Genomic DNA, 23,242 nt, shown 5'->3' with positions numbered 1-23,242 from the left:
TTTATTGACCTCACTGAGAGCATACACCTAGAACAAACAAAATGTCTGAAGGATAGAGGCATTTTCATTTCTTGTTCGATGACGGCCATGGAAAAGACAGCAACCATATTGCAGAAGAGAGCAGCATGTGCAGTTGCTTGCTTTGGGTGAAGCATTCACTAACTCGCTGCCAATAACCCCCGGAGCCGGTGCGAAAGGCAACTCTTGTGTGCCTCGGCTCGTTGGTCTAGGGGTATGATTCTCGATTAGGGTGCGAGAGGTCCCGGGTTCAAATCCCGGACGAGCCCTTTTTCAGAGGTAAACATACGAATCCTACTCAAAACTCACAATGCCTGACTATTTCTCATTACACTCGCCGCATTGTTGCACAAAATATTTTGAACCTCATAAGAAACATGGATCACCGTGCTTTTTCTGCCTTCATGCTTAGTCTGTGTGTGTCCCAGGTGATGCTTTCCCAAGCTGTACTTGCTGGCATTTAGGCATCAGATATTTGTCTGTCGATGCCTGCATAAGTCAATTTTTAATACGTCTAATTGCAAGTATGTTGGCTGATATCTCTGCAGTTTTCACACTTGCTCCTCGCTTTCTGAGTGGCTGCTGATACAGCAGAATAGAAGTAGAGAGAACCCTTGAGAGGAACCTTGCTCTAACATTAAAACACAGCAAGTGAGTTTCTGTAGTGCAGTGGTCATCACGTTCGCCTAACACGCGAAAGGTCCCCGGTTCGAGACCGGGCAGAAACACTGTGCATGAGCTGCTTTTATGTGCACCCTCTAAAACTCTATTATCTCAATGCAAGCTTAAGAAGAGGCGGTCCTTGAACCCAGCGAGCCATGGGAAACTTCCTTTACTTTTGCAAGACGAAACAAAGTAATCCGCATCCATCAGTGGTCGCTCTTGTGCCTAGCTTTTTTTTTGTCATGCCATGTTGTATTGTGGGGTCTTTACACTTGTGACATTGCTGTGAACGTTGTAAGTGCAAACATTGGCAGGTGCAGTCAGAAGAGTCAGATCTGTGCACACCCAGGGCTGTCAGGATGGCCGAGTGGTCTAAGGCGCCAGACTCAAGAGAGCTTGATCTTCAGTGCAACTGAGACTTCTGGTCTCCTCATGGAGGCGTGGGTTCAAATCCCACTTCTGACAGGTTTCTTTTACACCCTTAAATCTTCCTGTTTTTTGCAGTGCATTCCCCACACACCACAATCTTTGCACGGACCTGTAACATATGACGAGAAATCCACCAACGATCAGGCTGGGCCCTCAATCACAATTCCATGTATTCCTGGAAGGGACACCTCAGGCACACCTTCCGTTAAATTTGCACTCCATCACACAAACTGCCGTGCTGGTTTCTCATTAAGCAGTTGATCCCATCTTTGTTGTGAGGCTCTCCTGCCACCTTTTGGGCGGAGAAGGCACTGTCCCTGCAACAACACAGGCAGACATGTTCAACAGGGCTTCCTGGTTATGTGGGAGGAGCAGATTGTCATTGGTCCCCCCTTGCGAATTTTAATTTACATAAGGAAGACAGAGAGGTATCTGGGAGTAGGCAGTACACACGGACATTGAACTCTATCTTGTGATTTGCAGCCAATTCTAGATTGAGGCAGGAGGAAAGGAGGTGACTTGCCCAAAAATGGCCATCCTGGGAATTTAGCCACCCTGGGGCTCCCAGGTTAGTGTTTCAGTCCTGCGAGCCACTCATATAAATCTCGCCTGATCGAGCCTGATCGAGCGCTGAGTGAGCGTGTTTGAATCCAAGAATCAAATGCCTCTGTCTTAGGAGCAAGAATTGGCAAGCCCTCCCTTGCATCTGGGGTGGAAGTCTATGGGGCAAGTGTCCAGGACTTGCAGAGGAGTACAAGTGCCAGAAAGTGCCACAGTTCTCATCAGCGCCTTTTTTCTGCTCTCTGGCAGCTAGGATATCGACTGATCCCTTCCTTGCAAGAGTGAAAAAAACAACACCTTGAGAGAAAACATGACTTTTTGTGGTTCACATAGAGAGAGAGCAGCCAAATAGCCCTGCTTTGTTTCTGAAAGACGCATCAGAAATTGCTTAAAATGCCAACTGGGGAATCAGGCTCGTTGGTCTAGGGGTATGATTCTCGCTTCGGGTGCGAGAGGTCCCGGATTCAAATCCCAGACGAGCCCATGCTGTGGAATTATTTTTAGGCTTCTTATTATATAGGGCCATTTCTTCTTTTCAATGCTATAAGACGCCGTGTATGGTGAGAAAGTTCCTTTCCCTCTACGCTATTTCCCACTTTTGGCGTATAGAATTTCAGTGCCGGACTTCTTTGCAACTGCTTTTCTGGGGTGGACCATCAGTGTAGGAAAATTAAATGCAAAGTGTTTTTCTAGTGTGGTTTCAGGTATGGTTTTAAAATCGCCTTTTGGAATAAAAGGGGTCCTCGTTCCTTTCTTCCAAAGAAAGAGATCGGGTAAGGAGGGTCCAACTTTGAGCTTCATGGACATTGGCCCTTGGTCTGTGCATTCCAGCCCACTACATGCCAAGAAGATTCCTGCAAGCGTGTCTGTTTCTGTAGTGTAGTGGTTATAACGTTCGCTTTACACGCGAAAGGTCCCTGGTTCGAGACCGGGCAGAAAGAGCAGTTTTCTGTTTTTCACACAGTTTGCATTTACTCTCTCAATTTATAGGAAAGCTGAGATAATGGAAGCTGTCTATCCCTCACCAGCGTGACGTACTGTGCTCCAGGGGTATCAGTGACAGCTCAAAAAGAGAAGTGACGATAGTTTGCGCTATTCGTTTGCACGTCCTTGTGTACTGAAGGTTGGGCCTACTTCATGAAAGCAAGGCATGAGAGCAGAAATGGTTTTATTGACCTCACTGAGAGCATACACCTAGAACAAACAAAATGTCTGAAGGATAGAGGCATTTTCATTTCTTGTTCGATGACGGCCATGGAAAAGACAGCAACCATATTGCAGAAGAGAGCAGCATGTGCAGTTGCTTGCTTTGGGTGAAGCATTCACTAACTCGCTGCCAATAACCCCCGGAGCCGGTGCGAAAGGCAACTCTTGTGTGCCTCGGCTCGTTGGTCTAGGGGTATGATTCTCGATTAGGGTGCGAGAGGTCCCGGGTTCAAATCCCGGACGAGCCCTTTTTCAGAGGTAAACATACGAATCCTACTCAAAACTCACAATGCCTGACTATTTCTCATTACACTCGCCGCATTGTTGCACAAAATATTTTGAACCTCATAAGAAACATGGATCACCGTGCTTTTTCTGCCTTCATGCTTAGTCTGTGTGTGTCCCAGGTGATGCTTTCCCAAGCTGTACTTGCTGGCATTTAGGCATCAGATATTTGTCTGTCGATGCCTGCATAAGTCAATTTTTAATACGTCTAATTGCAAGTATGTTGGCTGATATCTCTGCAGTTTTCACACTTGCTCCTCGCTTTCTGAGTGGCTGCTGATACAGCAGAATAGAAGTAGAGAGAACCCTTGAGAGGAACCTTGCTCTAACATTAAAACACAGCAAGTGAGTTTCTGTAGTGCAGTGGTCATCACGTTCGCCTAACACGCGAAAGGTCCCCGGTTCGAGACCGGGCAGAAACACTGTGCATGAGCTGCTTTTATGTGCACCCTCTAAAACTCTATTATCTCAATGCAAGCTTAAGAAGAGGCGGTCCTTGAACCCAGCGAGCCATGGGAAACTTCCTTTACTTTTGCAAGACGAAACAAAGTAATCCGCATCCATCAGTGGTCGCTCTTGTGCCTAGCTTTTTTTTTGTCATGCCATGTTGTATTGTGGGGTCTTTACACTTGTGACATTGCTGTGAACGTTGTAAGTGCAAACATTGGCAGGTGCAGTCAGAAGAGTCAGATCTGTGCACACCCAGGGCTGTCAGGATGGCCGAGTGGTCTAAGGCGCCAGACTCAAGAGAGCTTGATCTTCAGTGCAACTGAGACTTCTGGTCTCCTCATGGAGGCGTGGGTTCAAATCCCACTTCTGACAGGTTTCTTTTACACCCTTAAATCTTCCTGTTTTTTGCAGTGCATTCCCCACACACCACAATCTTTGCACGGACCTGTAACATATGACGAGAAATCCACCAACGATCAGGCTGGGCCCTCAATCACAATTCCATGTATTCCTGGAAGGGACACCTCAGGCACACCTTCCGTTAAATTTGCACTCCATCACACAAACTGCCGTGCTGGTTTCTCATGAAGCAGTTGATCCCATCTTTGTTGTGAGGCTCTCCTGCCACCTTTTGGGCGGAGAAGGCACTGTCCCTGCAACAACACAGGCAGACATGTTCAACAGGGCTTCCTGGTTATGTGGGAGGAGCAGATTGTCATTGGTCCCCCCTTGCGAATTTTAATTTACATAAGGAAGACAGAGAGGTATCTGGGAGTAGGCAGTACACACGGACATTGAACTCTATCTTGTGATTTGCAGCCAATTCTAGATTGAGGCAGGAGGAAAGGAGGTGACTTGCCCAAAAATGGCCATCCTGGGAATTTAGCCACCCTGGGGCTCCCAGGTTAGTGTTTCAGTCCTGCGAGCCACTCATATAAATCTCGCCTGATCGAGCCTGATCGAGCGCTGAGTGAGCGTGTTTGAATCCAAGAATCAAATGCCTCTGTCTTAGGAGCAAGAATTGGCAGGCCCTCCCTTGCATCTGGGGTGGAAGTCTATGGGGCAAGTGTCCAGGACTTGCAGAGGAGTACAAGTGCCAGAAAGTGCCACAGTTCTCATCAGCGCCTTTTTTCTGCTCTCTGGCAGCTAGGATATCGACTGATCCCTTCCTTGCAAGAGTGAAAAAAACAACACCTTGAGAGAAAACATGACTTTTTGTGGTTCACATAGAGAGAGAGCAGCCAAATAGCCCTGCTTTGTTTCTGAAAGACGCATCAGAAATTGCTTAAAATGCCAACTGGGGAATCAGGCTCGTTGGTCTAGGGGTATGATTCTCGCTTCGGGTGCGAGAGGTCCCGGATTCAAATCCCAGACGAGCCCATGCTGTGGAATTATTTTTAGGCTTCTTATTATATAGGGCCATTTCTTTTTTTCAATGCTATAAGACGCCGTGTATGGTGAGAAAGTTCCTTTCCCTCTACGCTATTTCCCACTTTTGGCGTATAGAATTTCAGTGCCGGACTTCTTTGCAACTGCTTTTCTGGGGTGGACCATCAGTGTAGGAAAATTAAATGCAAAGTGTTTTTCTAGTGTGGTTTCAGGTATGGTTTTAAAATCGCCTTTTGGAATAAAAGGGGTCCTCGTTCCTTTCTTCCAAAGAAAGAGATCGGGTAAGGAGGGTCCAACTTTGAGCTTCATGGACATTGGCCCTTGGTCTGTGCATTCCAGCCCACTACATGCCAAGAAGATTCCTGCAAGCGTGTCTGTTTCTGTAGTGTAGTGGTTATAACGTTCGCTTTACACGCGAAAGGTCCCTGGTTCGAGACCGGGCAGAAAGAGCAGTTTTCTGTTTTTCACACAGTTTGCATTTACTCTCTCAATTTATAGGAAAGCTGAGATAATGGAAGCTGTCTATCCCTCACCAGCGTGACGTACTGTGCTCCAGGGGTATCAGTGACAGCTCAAAAAGAGAAGTGACGATAGTTTGCGCTATTCGTTTGCACGTCCTTGTGTACTGAAGGTTGGGCCTACTTCATGAAAGCAAGGCATGAGAGCAGAAATGGTTTTATTGACCTCACTGAGAGCATACACCTAGAACAAACAAAATGTCTGAAGGATAGAGGCATTTTCATTTCTTGTTCGATGACGGCCATGGAAAAGACAGCAACCATATTGCAGAAGAGAGCAGCATGTGCAGTTGCTTGCTTTGGGTGAAGCATTCACTAACTCGCTGCCAATAACCCCCGGAGCCGGTGCGAAAGGCAACTCTTGTGTGCCTCGGCTCGTTGGTCTAGGGGTATGATTCTCGATTAGGGTGCGAGAGGTCCCGGGTTCAAATCCCGGACGAGCCCTTTTTCAGAGGTAAACATACGAATCCTACTCAAAACTCACAATGCCTGACTATTTCTCATTACACTCGCCGCATTGTTGCACAAAATATTTTGAACCTCATAAGAAACATGGATCACCGTGCTTTTTCTGCCTTCATGCTTAGTCTGTGTGTGTCCCAGGTGATGCTTTCCCAAGCTGTACTTGCTGGCATTTAGGCATCAGATATTTGTCTGTCGATGCCTGCATAAGTCAATTTTTAATACGTCTAATTGCAAGTATGTTGGCTGATATCTCTGCAGTTTTCACACTTGCTCCTCGCTTTCTGAGTGGCTGCTGATACAGCAGAATAGAAGTAGAGAGAACCCTTGAGAGGAACCTTGCTCTAACATTAAAACACAGCAAGTGAGTTTCTGTAGTGCAGTGGTCATCACGTTCGCCTAACACGCGAAAGGTCCCCGGTTCGAGACCGGGCAGAAACACTGTGCATGAGCTGCTTTTATGTGCACCCTCTAAAACTCTATTATCTCAATGCAAGCTTAAGAAGAGGCGGTCCTTGAACCCAGCGAGCCATGGGAAACTTCCTTTACTTTTGCAAGACGAAACAAAGTAATCCGCATCCATCAGTGGTCGCTCTTGTGCCTAGCTTTTTTTTTGTCATGCCATGTTGTATTGTGGGGTCTTTACACTTGTGACATTGCTGTGAACGTTGTAAGTGCAAACATTGGCAGGTGCAGTCAGAAGAGTCAGATCTGTGCACACCCAGGGCTGTCAGGATGGCCGAGTGGTCTAAGGCGCCAGACTCAAGAGAGCTTGATCTTCAGTGCAACTGAGACTTCTGGTCTCCTCATGGAGGCGTGGGTTCAAATCCCACTTCTGACAGGTTTCTTTTACACCCTTAAATCTTCCTGTTTTTTGCAGTGCATTCCCCACACACCACAATCTTTGCACGGACCTGTAACATATGACGAGAAATCCACCAACGATCAGGCTGGGCCCTCAATCACAATTCCATGTATTCCTGGAAGGGACACCTCAGGCACACCTTCCGTTAAATTTGCACTCCATCACACAAACTGCCGTGCTGGTTTCTCATTAAGCAGTTGATCCCATCTTTGTTGTGAGGCTCTCCTGCCACCTTTTGGGCGGAGAAGGCACTGTCCCTGCAACAACACAGGCAGACATGTTCAACAGGGCTTCCTGGTTATGTGGGAGGAGCAGATTGTCATTGGTCCCCCCTTGCGAATTTTAATTTACATAAGGAAGACAGAGAGGTATCTGGGAGTAGGCAGTACACACGGACATTGAACTCTATCTTGTGATTTGCAGCCAATTCTAGATTGAGGCAGGAGGAAAGGAGGTGACTTGCCCAAAAATGGCCATCCTGGGAATTTAGCCACCCTGGGGCTCCCAGGTTAGTGTTTCAGTCCTGCGAGCCACTCATATAAATCTCGCCTGATCGAGCCTGATCGAGCGCTGAGTGAGCGTGTTTGAATCCAAGAATCAAATGCCTCTGTCTTAGGAGCAAGAATTGGCAAGCCCTCCCTTGCATCTGGGGTGGAAGTCTATGGGGCAAGTGTCCAGGACTTGCAGAGGAGTACAAGTGCCAGAAAGTGCCACAGTTCTCATCAGCGCCTTTTTTCTGCTCTCTGGCAGCTAGGATATCGACTGATCCCTTCCTTGCAAGAGTGAAAAAAACAACACCTTGAGAGAAAACATGACTTTTTGTGGTTCACATAGAGAGAGAGCAGCCAAATAGCCCTGCTTTGTTTCTGAAAGACGCATCAGAAATTGCTTAAAATGCCAACTGGGGAATCAGGCTCGTTGGTCTAGGGGTATGATTCTCGCTTCGGGTGCGAGAGGTCCCGGATTCAAATCCCAGACGAGCCCATGCTGTGGAATTATTTTTAGGCTTCTTATTATATAGGGCCATTTCTTCTTTTCAATGCTATAAGACGCCGTGTATGGTGAGAAAGTTCCTTTCCCTCTACGCTATTTCCCACTTTTGGCGTATAGAATTTCAGTGCCGGACTTCTTTGCAACTGCTTTTCTGGGGTGGACCATCAGTGTAGGAAAATTAAATGCAAAGTGTTTTTCTAGTGTGGTTTCAGGTATGGTTTTAAAATCGCCTTTTGGAATAAAAGGGGTCCTCGTTCCTTTCTTCCAAAGAAAGAGATCGGGTAAGGAGGGTCCAACTTTGAGCTTCATGGACATTGGCCCTTGGTCTGTGCATTCCAGCCCACTACATGCCAAGAAGATTCCTGCAAGCGTGTCTGTTTCTGTAGTGTAGTGGTTATAACGTTCGCTTTACACGCGAAAGGTCCCTGGTTCGAGACCGGGCACAAAGAGCAGTTTTCTGTTTTTCACACAGTTTGCATTTACTCTCTCAATTTATAGGAAAGCTGAGATAATGGAAGCTGTCTATCCCTCACCAGCGTGACGTACTGTGCTCCAGGGGTATCAGTGACAGCTCAAAAAGAGAAGTGACGATAGTTTGCGCTATTCGTTTGCACGTCCTTGTGTACTGAAGGTTGGGCCTAATTCATGAAAGCAAGGCATGAGAGCAGAAATGGTTTTATTGACCTCACTGAGAGCATACACCTAGAACAAACAAAATGTCTGAAGGATAGAGGCATTTTCATTTCTTGTTCGATGACGGCCATGGAAAAGACAGCAACCATATTGCAGAAGAGAGCAGCATGTGCAGTTGCTTGCTTTGGGTGAAGCATTCACTAACTCGCTGCCAATAACCCCCGGAGCCGGTGCGAAAGGCAACTCTTGTGTGCCTCGGCTCGTTGGTCTAGGGGTATGATTCTCAATTAGGGTGCGAGAGGTCCCGGGTTCAAATCCCGGACGAGCCCTTTTTCAGAGGTAAACATACGAATCCTACTCAAAACTCACAATGCCTGACTATTTCTCATTACACTCGCCGCATTGTTGCACAAAATATTTTGAACCTCATAAGAAACATGGATCACCGTGCTTTTTCTGCCTTCATGCTTAGTCTGTGTGTGTCCCAGGTGATGCTTTCCCAAGCTGTACTTGCTGGCATTTAGGCATCAGATATTTGTCTGTCGATGCCTGCATAAGTCAATTTTTAATACGTCTAATTGCAAGTATGTTGGCTGATATCTCTGCAGTTTTCACACTTGCTCCTCGCTTTCTGAGTGGCTAGTGATACAGCAGAATAGAAGTAGAGAGAACCCTTGAGAGGAACCTTGCTCTAACATTAAAACACAGCAAGTGAGTTTCTGTAGTGCAGTGGTCATCACGTTCGCCTAACACGCGAAAGGTCCCCGGTTCGAGACCGGGCAGAAACACTGTGCATGAGCTGCTTTTATGTGCACCCTCTAAAACTCTATTATCTCAATGCAAGCTTAAGAAGAGGCGGTCCTTGAACCCAGCGAGCCATGGGAAACTTCCTTTACTTTTGCAAGACGAAACAAAGTAATCCGCATCCATCAGTGGTCGCTCTTGTGCCTAGCTTTTTTTTTGTCATGCCATGTTGTATTGTGGGGTCTTTACACTTGTGACATTGCTGTGAACGTTGTAAGTGCAAACATTGGCAGGTGCAGTCAGAAGAGTCAGATCTGTGCACACCCAGGGCTGTCAGGATGGCCGAGTGGTCTAAGGCGCCAGACTCAAGAGAGCTTGATCTTCAGTGCAACTGAGACTTCTGGTCTCCTCATGGAGGCGTGGGTTCAAATCCCACTTCTGACAGGTTTCTTTTACACCCTTAAATCTTCCTGTTTTTTGCAGTGCATTCCCCACACACCACAATCTTTGCACGGACCTGTAACATATGACGAGAAATCCACCAACGATCAGGCTGGGCCCTCAATCACAATTCCATGTATTCCTGGAAGGGACACCTCAGGCACACCTTCCGTTAAATTTGCACTCCATCACACAAACTGCCGTGCTGGTTTCTCATTAAGCAGTTGATCCCATCTTTGTTGTGAGGCTCTCCTGCCACCTTTTGGGCGGAGAAGGCACTGTCCCTGCAACAACACAGGCAGACATGTTCAACAGGGCTTCCTGGTTATGTGGGAGGAGCAGATTGTCATTGGTCCCCCCTTGCGAATTTTAATTTACATAAGGAAGACAGAGAGGTATCTGGGAGTAGGCAGTACACACGGACATTGAACTCTATCTTGTGATTTGCAGCCAATTCTAGATTGAGGCAGGAGGAAAGGAGGTGACTTGCCCAAAAATGGCCATCCTGGGAATTTAGCCACCCTGGGGCTCCCAGGTTAGTGTTTCAGTCCTGCGAGCCACTCATATAAATCTCGCCTGATCGAGCCTGATCGAGCGCTGAGTGAGCGTGTTTGAATCCAAGAATCAAATGCCTCTGTCTTAGGAGCAAGAATTGGCAAGCCCTCCCTTGCATCTGGGGTGGAAGTCTATGGGGCAAGTGTCCAGGACTTGCAGAGGAGTACAAGTGCCAGAAAGTGCCACAGTTCTCATCAGCGCCTTTTTTCTGCTCTCTGGCAGCTAGGATATCGACTGATCCCTTCCTTGCAAGAGTGAAAAAAACAACACCTTGAGAGAAAACATGACTTTTTGTGGTTCACATAGAGAGAGAGCAGCCAAATAGCCCTGCTTTGTTTCTGAAAGACGCATCAGAAATTGCTTAAAATGCCAACTGGGGAATCAGGCTCGTTGGTCTAGGGGTATGATTCTCGCTTCGGGTGCGAGAGGTCCCGGATTCAAATCCCAGACGAGCCCATGCTGTGGAATTATTTTTAGGCTTCTTATTATATAGGGCCATTTCTTCTTTTCAATGCTATAAGACGCCGTGTATGGTGAGAAAGTTCCTTTCCCTCTACGCTATTTCCCACTTTTGGCGTATAGAATTTCAGTGCCGGACTTCTTTGCAACTGCTTTTCTGGGGTGGACCATCAGTGTAGGAAAATTAAATGCAAAGTGTTTTTCTAGTGTGGTTTCAGGTATGGTTTTAAAATCGCCTTTTGGAATAAAAGGGGTCCTCGTTCCTTTCTTCCAAAGAAAGAGATCGGGTAAGGAGGGTCCAACTTTGAGCTTCATGGACATTGGCCCTTGGTCTGTGCATTCCAGCCCACTACATGCCAAGAAGATTCCTGCAAGCGTGTCTGTTTCTGTAGTGTAGTGGTTATAACGTTCGCTTTACACGCGAAAGGTCCCTGGTTCGAGACCGGGCACAAAGAGCAGTTTTCTGTTTTTCACACAGTTTGCATTTACTCTCTCAATTTATAGGAAAGCTGAGATAATGGAAGCTGTCTATCCCTCACCAGCGTGACGTACTGTGCTCCAGGGGTATCAGTGACAGCTCAAAAAGAGAAGTGACGATAGTTTGCGCTATTCGTTTGCACGTCCTTGTGTACTGAAGGTTGGGCCTAATTCATGAAAGCAAGGCATGAGAGCAGAAATGGTTTTATTGACCTCACTGAGAGCATACACCTAGAACAAACAAAATGTCTGAAGGATAGAGGCATTTTCACTTCTTGTTCGATGACGGCCATGGAAAAGACAGCAACCATATTGCAGAAGAGAGCAGCATGTGCAGTTGCTTGCTTTGGGTGAAGCATTCACTAACTCGCTGCCAATAACCCCCGGAGCCGGTGCGAAAGGCAACTCTTGTGTGCCTCGGCTCGTTGGTCTAGGGGTATGATTCTCGATTAGGGTGCGAGAGGTCCCGGGTTCAAATCCCGGACGAGCCCTTTTTCAGAGGTAAACATACGAATCCTACTCAAAACTCACAATGCCTGACTATTTCTCATTACACTCGCCGCATTGTTGCACAAAATATTTTGAACCTCATAAGAAACATGGATCACCGTGCTTTTTCTGCCTTCATGCTTAGTCTGTGTGTGTCCCAGGTGATGCTTTCCCAAGCTGTACTTGCTGGCATTTAGGCATCAGATATTTGTCTGTCGATGCCTGCATAAGTCAATTTTTAATACGTCTAATTGCAAGTATGTTGGCTGATATCTCTGCAGTTTTCACACTTGCTCCTCGCTTTCTGAGTGGCTGCTGATACAGCAGAATAGAAGTAGAGAGAACCCTTGAGAGGAACCTTGCTCTAACATTAAAACACAGCAAGTGAGTTTCTGTAGTGCAGTGGTCATCACGTTCGCCTAACACGCGAAAGGTCCCCGGTTCGAGACCGGGCAGAAACACTGTGCATGAGCTGCTTTTATGTGCACCCTCTAAAACTCTATTATCTCAATGCAAGCTTAAGAAGAGGCGGTCCTTGAACCCAGCGAGCCATGGGAAACTTCCTTTACTTTTGCAAGACGAAACAAAGTAATCCGCATCCATCAGTGGTCGCTCTTGTGCCTAGCTTTTTTTTTGTCATGCCATGTTGTATTGTGGGGTCTTTACACTTGTGACATTGCTGTGAACGTTGTAAGTGCAAACATTGGCAGGTGCAGTCAGAAGAGTCAGATCTGTGCACACCCAGGGCTGTCAGGATTGCCGAGTGGTCTAAGGCGCCAGACTCAAGAGAGCTTGATCTTCAGTGCAACTGAGACTTCTGGTCTCCTCATGGAGGCGTGGGTTCAAATCCCACTTCTGACAGGTTTCTTTTACACCCTTAAATCGTCCTGTTTTTTGCAGTGCATTCCCACACACCACAATCTTTGCACGGACCTGTAACATATGACGAGAAATCCAGCAACGATCAGGCTGGGCCCTCAATCACAATTCCATGTATTCCTGGAAGGGACACCTCAGGCACACCTTCAGTTAAATTTGCACTCCATCACACAAACTGCCGTGCTGGTTTCTCATTAAGCAGTTGATCCCATCTTTGTTGTGAGGCTCTCCTGCCACCTTTTGGGCGGAGAAGGCACTGTCCCTGCAACAACACAGGCAGACATGTTCAACAGGGCTTCCTGGTTATGTGGGAGGAGCAGATTGTCATTGGTCCCCCCTTGCGAATTTTAATTTACATAAGGAAGACAGAGAGGTATCTGGGACTAGGCAGTACACACGGACATTGAACTCTATCTTGTGATTTGCAGCCAATTCTAGATTGAGGCAGGAGGAAAGGAGGTGACATGCCCAAAAATGGCCATCCTGGGAATTTAGCCACCCTGGGGCTCCCAGGTTAGTGTTTCAGTCCTGCGAGCCACTCATATAAATCTCGCCTGATCGAGCCTGATCGAGCGCTGAGTGAGCGTGTTTGAATCCAAGAATCAAATGCCTCTGTCTTAGGAGCAAGAATTGGCAGGCCCTCCCTTGCATCTGGGGTGGAAGTCTATGGGGCAAGTGTCCAGGACTTGCAGAGGAGTACAAGTGCCAGAAAGTGCCACAGTTCTCATCAGCGCCTTTTTTCTGCTCTCTGGCAGCTAGGATATCGACTGATCCCTTCCTTGCAAGAGTGAAAAAAACAACACCTTGAGAGAAAACATGACTTTTTGTGGTTCACATAGAGAGAGAGCAGCCAAATAGCCCTGCTTTGTTTCTGAAAGACGCATCGGAAATTGCTTAAAATGCCAACTGGGGAATCAGGCTCGTTGGTCTAGGGGTATGATTCTCGCTTCGGGTGCGAGAGGTCCCGGATTCAAATCCCGGACGAGCCCATGCTGTGGAATTATTTTTAGGCTTCTTATTATATAGGGCCATTTCTTCTTTTCAATGCTATAAGACGCCGTGTATGGTGAGAAAGTTCCTTTCCCTCTACGCTATTTCCCACTTTTGGCGTATAGAATTTCAGTGCCGGACTTCTTTGCAACTGCTTTTCTGGGGTGGACCATCAGTGTAGGAAAATTAAATGCAAAGTGTTTTTCTAGTGTGGTTTCAGGTATGGTTTTAAAATCGCCTTTTGGAATAAAAGGGGTCCTCGTTCCTTTCTTCCAAAGAAAGAGATCGGGTAAGGAGGGTCCAACTTTGAGCTTCATGGACATTGGCCCTTGGTCTGTGCATTCCAGCCCACTACATGCCAAGAAGATTCCTGCAAGCGTGTCTGTTTCTGTAGTGTAGTGGTTATCACGTTCGCTTTACACGCGAAAGGTCCCTGGTTCGAGACCGGGCAGAAAGAGCAGTTTTCTGTTTTTCACACAGTTTGCATTTACTCTCTCAATTTATAGGAAAGCTGAGATAATGGAAGCTGTCTATCCCTCACCAGCGTGACGTACTGTGCTCCAGGGGTATCAGTGACAGCTCAAAAAGAGAAGTGACGATAGTTTGCGCTATTCGTTTGCACGTCCTTGTGTACTGAAGGTTGGGCCTACTTCATGAAAGCAAGGCATGAGAGCAGAAATGGTTTTATTGACCTCACCGAGAGCATACACCTAGAACAAACAAAATGTCTGAAGGATAGAGGCATTTTCATTTCTTGTTCGATGACGGCCATGGAAAAGACAGCAACCATATTGCAGAAGAGAGCAGCATGTGCAGTTGCTTGCTTTGGGTGAAGCATTCACTAACTCGCTGCCAATAACCCCCGGAGCCGGTGCGAAAGGCGACTCTTGTGTGCCTCGGCTCGTTGGTCTAGGGGTATGATTCTCGATTAGGGTGCGAGAGGTCCCGGGTTCAAATCCCGGACGAGCCCTTTTTCAGAGGTAAACATACGAATCCTACTCAAAACTGACAATGCCTGACTATTTCTCATTACACTCGCCGCATTGTTGCACAAAATATTTTGAACCTCATAAGAAACATGGATCACCGTGCTTTTTCTGCCTTCATGCTTAGTCTGTGTGTGTCCCAGGTGATGCTTTCCCAAGCTGTACTTGCTGGCATTTAGGCATCAGATATTTGTCTGTCGATGCCTGCATAAGTCAATTTTTAATACGTCTAATTGCAAGTATGTTGGCTGATATCTCTGCAGTTTTCACACTTGTTCCTCGCTTTCTGAGTGGCTGCTGATACAGCAGAATAGAAGTAGAGAGAACCCTTGAGAGGAACCTTGCTCTAACAGTAAAACACAGCAAGTGAGTTTCTGTAGTGGAGTGGTCATCACGTTCGCCTAACACGCGAAAGGTCCCCGGTTCGAGACCGGGCAGAAACACTGTGCATGAGCTGCTTTTATGTGCACCCTCTAAAACCTTATTATCTCAATGCAAGCTTAAGAAGAGGCGGTCCTTGAACCCAGCGAGCCATGGGAAACTTCCTTTACTTTTGCAAGACGAAACAAAGTAATCCGCATCCATCAGTGGTCGCTCTTGTGCCTAGCTTTTTTTTTGTCATGCCATGTTGTATTGTGGGGTCTTTACACTTGTGACATTGCTGTGAACGTTGTAAGTGCAAACATTGGCAGGTGCAGTCAGAAGAGTCAGATCTGTGCATACCCAGGGCTGTCAGGATGGCCGAGTGGTCTAAGGCGCCAGACTCAAGAGAGCTTGATCTTCAGTGCAACTGAGACTTCTGGTCTCCTCATGGAGGCGTGGGTTCAAATCCCACTTCTGACAGGTTTCTTTTACACCCTTAAATCGTCCTGTTTTTTGCAGTGCATTCCCACACACCACAATCTTTGCACGGACCTGTAACATATGACGAGAAATCCAGCAACGATCAGGCTGGGCCCTCAATCACAATTCCATGTATTCCTGGAAGGGACACCTCAGGCACACCTTCAGTTAAATTTGCACTCCATCACACAAACTGCCGTGCTGGTTTCTCATTAAGCAGTTGATCCCATCTTTGTTGTGAGGCTCTCCTGCCACCTTTTGGGCGGAGAAGGCACTGTCCCTGCAACAACACAGGCAGACATGTTCAACAGGGCTTCCTGGTTATGTGGGAGGAGCAGATTGTCATTGGTCCCCCCTTGCGAATTTTAATTTACATAAGGAAGACAGAGAGGTATCTGGGAGTAGGCAGTACACACGGACATTGAACTCTATCTTGTGATTTGCAGCCAATTCTAGATTGAGGCAGGAGGAAAGGAGGTGACATGCCCAAAAATGGCCATCCTGGGAATTTAGCCACCCTGGGGCTCCCAGGTTAGTGTTTCAGTCCTGCGAGCCACTCATATAAATCTCGCCTGATCGAGCCTGATCGAGCGCTGAGTGAGCGTGTTTGAATCCAAGAATCAAATGCCTCTGTCTTAGGAGCAAGAATTGGCAGGCCCTCCCTTGCATCTGGGGTGGAAGTCTATGGGGCAAGTGTCCAGGACTTGCAGAGGAGTACAAGTGCCAGAAAGTGCCACAGTTCTCATCAGCGCCTTTTTTCTGCTCTCTGGCAGCTAGGATATCGACTGATCCCTTCCTTGCAAGAGTGAAAAAAACAACACCTTGAGAGAAAACATGACTTTTTGTGGTTCACATAGAGAGAGAGCAGCCAAATAGCCCTGCTTTGTTTCTGAAAGACGCATCAGAAATTGCTTAAAATGCCAACTGGGGAATCAGGCTCGTTGGTCTAGGGGTATGATTCTCGCTTCGGGTGCGAGAGGTCCCGGATTCAAATCCCAGACGAGCCCATGCTGTGGAATTATTTTTAGGCTTCTTATTATATAGGGCCATTTCTTTTTTTCAATGCTATAAGACGCCGTGTATGGTGAGAAAGTTCCTTTCCCTCTACGCTATTTCCCACTTTTGGCGTATAGAATTTCAGTGCCGGACTTCTTTGCAACTGCTTTTCTGGGGTGGACCATCAGTGTAGGAAAATTAAATGCAAAGTGTTTTTCTAGTGTGGTTTCAGGTATGGTTTTAAAATCGCCTTTTGGAATAAAAGGGGTCCTCGTTCCTTTCTTCCAAAGAAAGAGATCGGGTAAGGAGGGTCCAACTTTGAGCTTCATGGACATTGGCCCTTGGTCTGTGCATTCCAGCCCACTACATGCCAAGAAGATTCCTGCAAGCGTGTCTGTTTCTGTAGTGTAGTGGTTATAACGTTCGCTTTACACGCGAAAGGTCCCTGGTTCGAGACCGGGCAGAAAGAGCAGTTTTCTGTTTTTCACACAGTTTGCATTTACTCTCTCAATTTATAGGAAAGCTGAGATAATGGAAGCTGTCTATCCCTCACCAGCGTGACGTACTGTGCTCCAGGGGTATCAGTGACAGCTCAAAAAGAGAAGTGACGATAGTTTGCGCTATTCGTTTGCACGTCCTTGTGTACTGAAGGTTGGGCCTACTTCATGAAAGCAAGGCATGAGAGCAGAAATGGTTTTATTGACCTCACTGAGAGCATACACCTAGAACAAACAAAATGTCTGAAGGATAGAGGCATTTTCATTTCTTGTTCGATGACGGCCATGGAAAAGACAGCAACCATATTGCAGAAGAGAGCAGCATGTGCAGTTGCTTGCTTTGGGTGAAGCATTCACTAACTCGCTGCCAATAACCCCCGGAGCCGGTGCGAAAGGCAACTCTTGTGTGCCTCGGCTCGTTGGTCTAGGGGTATGATTCTCGATTAGGGTGCGAGAGGTCCCGGGTTCAAATCCCGGACGAGCCCTTTTTCAGAGGTAAACATACGAATCCTACTCAAAACTCACAATGCCTGACTATTTCTCATTACACTCGCCGCATTGTTGCACAAAATATTTTGAACCTCATAAGAAACATGGATCACCGTGCTTTTTCTGCCTTCATGCTTAGTCTGTGTGTGTCCCAGGTGATGCTTTCCCAAGCTGTACTTGCTGGCATTTAGGCATCAGATATTTGTCTGTCGATGCCTGCATAAGTCAATTTTTAATACGTCTAATTGCAAGTATGTTGGCTGATATCTCTGCAGTTTTCACACTTGCTCCTCGCTTTCTGAGTGGCTGCTGATACAGCAGAATAGAAGTAGAGAGAACCCTTGAGAGGAACCTTGCTCTAACATTAAAACACAGCAAGTGAGTTTCTGTAGTGCAGTGGTCATCACGTTCGCCTAACACGCGAAAGGTCCCCGGTTCGAGACCGGGCAGAAACACTGTGCATGAGCTGCTTTTATGTGCACCCTCTAAAACTCTATTATCTCAATGCAAGCTTAAGAAGAGGCGGTCCTTGAACCCAGCGAGCCATGGGAAACTTCCTTTACTTTTGCAAGACGAAACAAAGTAATCCGCATCCATCAGTGGTCGCTCTTGTGCCTAGCTTTTTTTTTGTCATGCCATGTTGTATTGTGGGGTCTTTACACTTGTGACATTGCTGTGAACGTTGTAAGTGCAAACATTGGCAGGTGCAGTCAGAAGAGTCAGATCTGTGCACACCCAGGGCTGTCAGGATGGCCGAGTGGTCTAAGGCGCCAGACTCAAGAGAGCTTGATCTTCAGTGCAACTGAGACTTCTGGTCTCCTCATGGAGGCGTGGGTTCAAATCCCACTTCTGACAGGTTTCTTTTACACCCTTAAATCTTCCTGTTTTTTGCAGTGCATTCCCCACACACCACAATCTTTGCACGGACCTGTAACATATGACGAGAAATCCACCAACGATCAGGCTGGGCCCTCAATCACAATTCCATGTATTCCTGGAAGGGACACCTCAGGCACACCTTCCGTTAAATTTGCACTCCATCACACAAACTGCCGTGCTGGTTTCTCATTAAGCAGTTGATCCCATCTTTGTTGTGAGGCTCTCCTGCCACCTTTTGGGCGGAGAAGGCACTGTCCCTGCAACAACACAGGCAGACATGTTCAACAGGGCTTCCTGGTTATGTGGGAGGAGCAGATTGTCATTGGTCCCCCCTTGCGAATTTTAATTTACATAAGGAAGACAGAGAGGTATCTGGGAGTAGGCAGTACACACGGACATTGAACTCTATCTTGTGATTTGCAGCCAATTCTAGATTGAGGCAGGAGGAAAGGAGGTGACTTGCCCAAAAATGGCCATCCTGGGAATTTAGCCACCCTGGGGCTCCCAGGTTAGTGTTTCAGTCCTGCGAGCCACTCATATAAATCTCGCCTGATCGAGCCTGATCGAGCGCTGAGTGAGCGTGTTTGAATCCAAGAATCAAATGCCTCTGTCTTAGGAGCAAGAATTGGCAAGCCCTCCCTTGCATCTGGGGTGGAAGTCTATGGGGCAAGTGTCCAGGACTTGCAGAGGAGTACAAGTGCCAGAAAGTGCCACAGTTCTCATCAGCGCCTTTTTTCTGCTCTCTGGCAGCTAGGATATCGACTGATCCCTTCCTTGCAAGAGTGAAAAAAACAACACCTTGAGAGAAAACATGACTTTTTGTGGTTCACATAGAGAGAGAGCAGCCAAATAGCCCTGCTTTGTTTCTGAAAGACGCATCAGAAATTGCTTAAAATGCCAACTGGGGAATCAGGCTCGTTGGTCTAGGGGTATGATTCTCGCATCGGGTGCGAGAGGTCCCGGATTCAAATCCCAGACGAGCCCATGCTGTGGAATTATTTTTAGGCTTCTTATTATATAGGGCCATTTCTTCTTTTCAATGCTATAAGACGCCGTGTATGGTGAGAAAGTTCCTTTCCCTCTACGCTATTTCCCACTTTTGGCGTATAGAATTTCAGTGCCGGACTTCTTTGCAACTGCTTTTCTGGGGTGGACCATCAGTGTAGGAAAATTAAATGCAAAGTGTTTTTCTAGTGTGGTTTCAGGTATGGTTTTAAAATCGCCTTTTGGAATAAAAGGGGTCCTCGTTCCTTTCTTCCAAAGAAAGAGATCGGGTAAGGAGGGTCCAACTTTGAGCTTCATGGACATTGGCCCTTGGTCTGTGCATTCCAGCCCACTACATGCCAAGAAGATTCCTGCAAGCGTGTCTGTTTCTGTAGTGTAGTGGTTATAACGTTCGCTTTACACGCGAAAGGTCCCTGGTTCGAGACCGGGCAGAAAGAGCAGTTTTCTGTTTTTCACACAGTTTGCATTTACTCTCTCAATTTATAGGAAAGCTGAGATAATGGAAGCTGTCTATCCCTCACCAGCGTGACGTACTGTGCTCCAGGGGTATCAGTGACAGCTCAAAAAGAGAAGTGACGATAGTTTGCGCTATTCGTTTGCACGTCCTTGTGTACTGAAGGTTGGGCCTACTTCATGAAAGCAAGGCATGAGAGCAGAAATGGTTTTATTGACCTCACTGAGAGCATACACCTAGAACAAACAAAATGTCTGAAGGATAGAGGCATTTTCATTTCTTGTTCGATGACGGCCATGGAAAAGACAGCAACCATATTGCAGAAGAGAGCAGCATGTGCAGTTGCTTGCTTTGGGTGAAGCATTCACTAACTCGCTGCCAATAACCCCCGGAGCCGGTGCGAAAGGCAACTCTTGTGTGCCTCGGCTCGTTGGTCTAGGGGTATGATTCTCGATTAGGGTGCGAGAGGTCCCGGGTTCAAATCCCGGACGAGCCCTTTTTCAGAGGTAAACATACGAATCCTACTCAAAACTCACAATGCCTGACTATTTCTCATTACACTCGCCGCATTGTTGCACAAAATATTTTGAACCTCATAAGAAACATGGATCACCGTGCTTTTTCTGCCTTCATGCTTAGTCTGTGTGTGTCCCAGGTGATGCTTTCCCAAGCTGTACTTGCTGGCATTTAGGCATCAGATATTTGTCTGTCGATGCCTGCATAAGTCAATTTTTAATACGTCTAATTGCAAGTATGTTGGCTGATATCTCTGCAGTTTTCACACTTGCTCCTCGCTTTCTGAGTGGCTGCTGATACAGCAGAATAGAAGTAGAGAGAACCCTTGAGAGGAACCTTGCTCTAACATTAAAACACAGCAAGTGAGTTTCTGTAGTGCAGTGGTCATCACGTTCGCCTAACACGCGAAAGGTCCCCGGTTCGAGACCGGGCAGAAACACTGTGCATGAGCTGCTTTTATGTGCACCCTCTAAAACTCTATTATCTCAATGCAAGCTTAAGAAGAGGCGGTCCTTGAACCCAGCGAGCCATGGGAAACTTCCTTTACTTTTGCAAGACGAAACAAAGTAATCCGCATCCATCAGTGGTCGCTCTTGTGCCTAGCTTTTTTTTTGTCATGCCATGTTGTATTGTGGGGTCTTTACACTTGTGACATTGCTGTGAACGTTGTAAGTGCAAACATTGGCAGGTGCAGTCAGAAGAGTCAGATCTGTGCACACCCAGGGCTGTCAGGATGGCCGAGTGGTCTAAGGCGCCAGACTCAAGAGAGCTTGATCTTCAGTGCAACTGAGACTTCTGGTCTCCTCATGGAGGCGTGGGTTCAAATCCCACTTCTGACAGGTTTCTTTTACACCCTTAAATCTTCCTGTTTTTTGCAGTGCATTCCCCACACACCACAATCTTTGCACGGACCTGTAACATATGACGAGAAATCCACCAACGATCAGGCTGGGCCCTCAATCACAATTCCATGTATTCCTGGAAGGGACACCTCAGGCACACCTTCCGTTAAATTTGCACTCCATCACACAAACTGCCGTGCTGGTTTCTCATTAAGCAGTTGATCCCATCTTTGTTGTGAGGCTCTCCTGCCACCTTTTGGGCGGAGAAGGCACTGTCCCTGCAACAACACAGGCAGACATGTTCAACAGGGCTTCCTGGTTATGTGGGAGGAGCAGATTGTCATTGGTCCCCCCTTGCGAATTTTAATTTACATAAGGAAGACAGAGAGGTATCTGGGAGTAGGCAGTACACACGGACATTGAACTCTATCTTGTGATTTGCAGCCAATTCTAGATTGAGGCAGGAGGAAAGGAGGTGACTTGCCCAAAAATGGCCATCCTGGGAATTTAGCCACCCTGGGGCTCCCAGGTTAGTGTTTCAGTCCTGCGAGCCACTCATATAAATCTCGCCTGATCGAGCCTGATCGAGCGCTGAGTGAGCGTGTTTGAATCCAAGAATCAAATGCCTCTGTCTTAGGAGCAAGAATTGGCAAGCCCTCCCTTGCATCTGGGGTGGAAGTCTATGGGGCAAGTGTCCAGGACTTGCAGAGGAGTACAAGTGCCAGAAAGTGCCACAGTTCTCATCAGCGCCTTTTTTCTGCTCTCTGGCAGCTAGGATATCGACTGATCCCTTCCTTGCAAGAGTGAAAAAAACAACACCTTGAGAGAAAACATGACTTTTTGTGGTTCACATAGAGAGAGAGCAGCCAAATAGCCCTGCTTTGTTTCTGAAAGACGCATCAGAAATTGCTTAAAATGCCAACTGGGGAATCAGGCTCGTTGGTCTAGGGGTATGATTCTCGCTTCGGGTGCGAGAGGTCCCGGATTCAAATCCCAGACGAGCCCATGCTGTGGAATTATTTTTAGGCTTCTTATTATATAGGGCCATTTCTTCTTTTCAATGCTATAAGACGCCGTGTATGGTGAGAAAGTTCCTTTCCCTCTACGCTATTTCCCACTTTTGGCGTATAGAATTTCAGTGCCGGACTTCTTTGCAACTGCTTTTCTGGGGTGGACCATCAGTGTAGGAAAATTAAATGCAAAGTGTTTTTCTAGTGTGGTTTCAGGTATGGTTTTAAAATCGCCTTTTGGAATAAAAGGGGTCCTCGTTCCTTTCTTCCAAAGAAAGAGATCGGGTAAGGAGGGTCCAACTTTGAGCTTCATGGACATTGGCCCTTGGTCTGTGCATTCCAGCCCACTACATGCCAAGAAGATTCCTGCAAGCGTGTCTGTTTCTGTAGTGTAGTGGTTATAACGTTCGCTTTACACGCGAAAGGTCCCTGGTTCGAGACCGGGCACAAAGAGCAGTTTTCTGTTTTTCACACAGTTTGCATTTACTCTCTCAATTTATAGGAAAGCTGAGATAATGGAAGCTGTCTATCCCTCACCAGCGTGACGTACTGTGCTCCAGGGGTATCAGTGACAGCTCAAAAAGAGAAGTGACGATAGTTTGCGCTATTCGTTTGCACGTCCTTGTGTACTGAAGGTTGGGCCTAATTCATGAAAGCAAGGCATGAGAGCAGAAATGGTTTTATTGACCTCACTGAGAGCATACACCTAGAACAAACAAAATGTCTGAAGGATAGAGGCATTTTCATTTCTTGTTCGATGACGGCCATGGAAAAGACAGCAACCATATTGCAGAAGAGAGCAGCATGTGCAGTTGCTTGCTTTGGGTGAAGCATTCACTAACTCGCTGCCAATAACCCCCGGAGCCGGTGCGAAAGGCAACTCTTGTGTGCCTCGGCTCGTTGGTCTAGGGGTATGATTCTCAATTAGGGTGCGAGAGGTCCCGGGTTCAAATCCCGGACGAGCCCTTTTTCAGAGGTAAACATACGAATCCTACTCAAAACTCACAATGCCTGACTATTTCTCATTACACTCGCCGCATTGTTGCACAAAATATTTTGAACCTCATAAGAAACATGGATCACCGTGCTTTTTCTGCCTTCATGCTTAGTCTGTGTGTGTCCCAGGTGATGCTTTCCCAAGCTGTACTTGCTGGCATTTAGGCATCAGATATTTGTCTGTCGATGCCTGCATAAGTCAATTTTTAATACGTCTAATTGC

General features: G+C 46.9%; 15 non-coding genes across 15 annotated transcripts; all 15 read left to right on the top strand.

The window, feature by feature from the left end:
* Positions 1-673: 673 nt before the first annotated feature.
* TRNAV-AAC (transfer RNA valine (anticodon AAC)) lies at positions 674-746 on the top strand. Its single transcript has one exon. It is a non-coding gene; the product is annotated as a tRNA-Val (tRNA).
* Positions 747-1,034: 288 nt separating this feature from the next.
* On the top strand, positions 1,035-1,146 carry TRNAL-CAA (transfer RNA leucine (anticodon CAA)). Its single transcript has 2 exons — positions 1,035-1,072; positions 1,101-1,146. It is a non-coding gene; the product is annotated as a tRNA-Leu (tRNA).
* A 2,365-nt stretch (positions 1,147-3,511) lies between these two features.
* On the top strand, positions 3,512-3,584 carry TRNAV-AAC (transfer RNA valine (anticodon AAC)). Its single transcript has one exon. It is a non-coding gene; the product is annotated as a tRNA-Val (tRNA).
* Positions 3,585-3,872: 288 nt separating this feature from the next.
* Positions 3,873-3,984, top strand: TRNAL-CAA (transfer RNA leucine (anticodon CAA)). Its single transcript has 2 exons — positions 3,873-3,910; positions 3,939-3,984. It is a non-coding gene; the product is annotated as a tRNA-Leu (tRNA).
* A 2,365-nt stretch (positions 3,985-6,349) lies between these two features.
* On the top strand, positions 6,350-6,422 carry TRNAV-AAC (transfer RNA valine (anticodon AAC)). Its single transcript has one exon. It is a non-coding gene; the product is annotated as a tRNA-Val (tRNA).
* A 288-nt stretch (positions 6,423-6,710) lies between these two features.
* TRNAL-CAA (transfer RNA leucine (anticodon CAA)) lies at positions 6,711-6,822 on the top strand. The gene is made up of 2 exons: positions 6,711-6,748; positions 6,777-6,822. It is a non-coding gene; the product is annotated as a tRNA-Leu (tRNA).
* Positions 6,823-9,187: 2,365 nt separating this feature from the next.
* TRNAV-AAC (transfer RNA valine (anticodon AAC)) lies at positions 9,188-9,260 on the top strand. The gene has a single exon. It is a non-coding gene; the product is annotated as a tRNA-Val (tRNA).
* A 288-nt stretch (positions 9,261-9,548) lies between these two features.
* Positions 9,549-9,660, top strand: TRNAL-CAA (transfer RNA leucine (anticodon CAA)). The gene is made up of 2 exons: positions 9,549-9,586; positions 9,615-9,660. It is a non-coding gene; the product is annotated as a tRNA-Leu (tRNA).
* A 2,365-nt stretch (positions 9,661-12,025) lies between these two features.
* On the top strand, positions 12,026-12,098 carry TRNAV-AAC (transfer RNA valine (anticodon AAC)). The gene has a single exon. It is a non-coding gene; the product is annotated as a tRNA-Val (tRNA).
* Positions 12,099-14,862: 2,764 nt separating this feature from the next.
* On the top strand, positions 14,863-14,935 carry TRNAV-AAC (transfer RNA valine (anticodon AAC)). The gene has a single exon. It is a non-coding gene; the product is annotated as a tRNA-Val (tRNA).
* A 288-nt stretch (positions 14,936-15,223) lies between these two features.
* On the top strand, positions 15,224-15,335 carry TRNAL-CAA (transfer RNA leucine (anticodon CAA)). The gene is made up of 2 exons: positions 15,224-15,261; positions 15,290-15,335. It is a non-coding gene; the product is annotated as a tRNA-Leu (tRNA).
* Positions 15,336-17,699: 2,364 nt separating this feature from the next.
* Positions 17,700-17,772, top strand: TRNAV-AAC (transfer RNA valine (anticodon AAC)). The gene has a single exon. It is a non-coding gene; the product is annotated as a tRNA-Val (tRNA).
* A 288-nt stretch (positions 17,773-18,060) lies between these two features.
* Positions 18,061-18,172, top strand: TRNAL-CAA (transfer RNA leucine (anticodon CAA)). Its single transcript has 2 exons — positions 18,061-18,098; positions 18,127-18,172. It is a non-coding gene; the product is annotated as a tRNA-Leu (tRNA).
* Positions 18,173-20,537: 2,365 nt separating this feature from the next.
* TRNAV-AAC (transfer RNA valine (anticodon AAC)) lies at positions 20,538-20,610 on the top strand. The gene has a single exon. It is a non-coding gene; the product is annotated as a tRNA-Val (tRNA).
* A 288-nt stretch (positions 20,611-20,898) lies between these two features.
* Positions 20,899-21,010, top strand: TRNAL-CAA (transfer RNA leucine (anticodon CAA)). Its single transcript has 2 exons — positions 20,899-20,936; positions 20,965-21,010. It is a non-coding gene; the product is annotated as a tRNA-Leu (tRNA).
* The last annotated feature ends 2,232 nt before the right edge of the window (positions 21,011-23,242 follow it).

Source organism: Triturus cristatus, chromosome 10, assembly GCF_964204655.1.
Source record: "Triturus cristatus chromosome 10, aTriCri1.1, whole genome shotgun sequence".
In the NCBI taxonomy this organism is placed as follows: domain Eukaryota; kingdom Metazoa; phylum Chordata; class Amphibia; order Caudata; family Salamandridae; genus Triturus; species Triturus cristatus.
Note: the sequence above shows the minus strand (reverse complement) of the source record. Positions and strands in the feature narration are given on the sequence as shown.